We start from the raw sequence: 1,981 nt of genomic DNA, 5'->3' as shown, positions 1-1,981 counted from the left end.
TTTTTTTTTTTTTTTTTTTTTTGGCCAGGATGTTCATAAATGATAGAATGTTTCATTGAAAATCAGAAAACATCTTTAGGCAATATTCTTTTTATTCCATGTATATGTTTTTTCTGCTTCTCGGGGAAAAAGTAGAGAAAATATTTGACAATATTCTTCTTGAAGTGGAACCTTGACATATTTACTTCTCATCAAATATTAATGGTTTCTCATTTAAAAAATAGAATATTAAAAGAAAATAATTTGCAATGAAGAGAGTTGCCAGAAGAGACAATAATTAATATAATGCTGCCTTTCCATAGTATGCTGTGTGTGTTTTTTATTAAATTTATTGGGGTGATACTGGTTAATAAAATTACATAAGTTTCAAGTGTATAATTCAATAATACATTATCTATATATTGCATTGTGTGTTCACCACTCAAAGTCAAATCTCCTGTCACTATATATTTGGCCCCCTTTATTTTTATCTACTTCTCCCTTTCCCCCGTTTTCCTCTGGTAACCACTAAACTGTTGTCTGTGTCTATGAGTTTTTGTTTGTTTGTCTTCTTTGTTTGTGGCTTTCGGTTTTATGTCAACAAGTAGTAACAAGTCTTGGGGAGGTTGTGCGGAGAAAGGAACCCTCATATACTGCTGGCAGGAACATCAATTGGTAGAGTCACTGTGGAAAACAATATGGAGCTTCCTCAAAAAATTAAGAACAGAATTACCATACAACCCAGCAATCCCTCTTCTGGTTATCTACTCTAAAAATTCAAAAACATAGTACTCTTTTTTGACAAAATAACTTTCTGTATGGTTTTGGCTAGCAGGGACAATCTTATTAGGAGGAAACAGTATGACTTGCAATTTCCTAGCGATAAAAAGCACAGTAAGACAAAAATTCCAGGCACAAAATACTTATTAGAATTATTTTAAATGGTATACTTTCCCAAGATCAGTTTCTTAGGAGACATGAAGTTCTGGGTTTAACGCCATCACCAAAAGGCATCAGCTACCTATTTGCTTAAATATACTATATTAGGATCTCAAAAAAGGGTGGGAATTTAGAAAAGAACCAGAATTGTAAGAAACAAGGACGATGTTGACAATGGGTAGTAATTTTTGGCATCAAAACATGCAAGAAAATCAAATGAAACTAGAAAAATATTTTTGCATAACATAATGTTAACCTTACATTTGAAAGGACATTAAAAGAAAATGCTCACCTGAGCCTTGGTGTAGTGAAGTCAGACATGCAGGGATGGACTGACCATAGTTTCTCAGTCTCCAGAACCTCCAGAGGTTAAACAGATAGAGTAGCCCAAGGCCCCTACCCTAAACTACATTGTTAGTATAGCCTATCTGACACCGGGAGAGGGGAGGAAAGGGAGAGAGGATGAGAAGAAATAATTGTTCAAATAGATATGAGGACTTGTTATGAAACCATAATAATAAGACAGTATAGGTTTGGTCTAGGAATAAACATCCTAAAAAATTCACTAAATAAATTGTGGCATATTCATAGAATGGATAGTAAACTACAGTTAAGATGAATGAATTATAGCCTATGTAACAACATGGATGAATCTTGAAATTACAATATGGAATGGCAAAAAGCAAATTACATAGAATTATATATGATATTACTAGATACTAAAAAAATCAAGCAAAACTAAATATGTTGTTAGTAGGATATATATACTTTTTTTTTTCAAAATGAAAGAACATAAAACATAAAGTATTATCTATGATAGGCAGGAGGATGAGAGAAGAAAAAAACATACAGGTAAATGCAAAGTGTTTTAGTTCTTGAGTAACACTATAAGTTCATGGGTAATGATTCTGTTTGTCTGATTTATAACTTCAGATACATATTACTTATGTTGTTTCATATGTATTAGCAAATGTTACATAATATAAATATACTACTTATTTGCAGCTGTAAGAAAAAGGAGGCTTGGAAGAGAATTGAGAACAGCATATATAGATTGGCTTTT

Source organism: Pteropus vampyrus, unplaced genomic scaffold (assembly GCF_000151845.1).
Source record: "Pteropus vampyrus isolate Shadow unplaced genomic scaffold, Pvam_2.0 Scaffold9, whole genome shotgun sequence".
Classification (NCBI taxonomy): Eukaryota; Metazoa; Chordata; class Mammalia; order Chiroptera; family Pteropodidae; genus Pteropus; species Pteropus vampyrus.
This window is presented reverse-complemented; position numbering follows the sequence as displayed.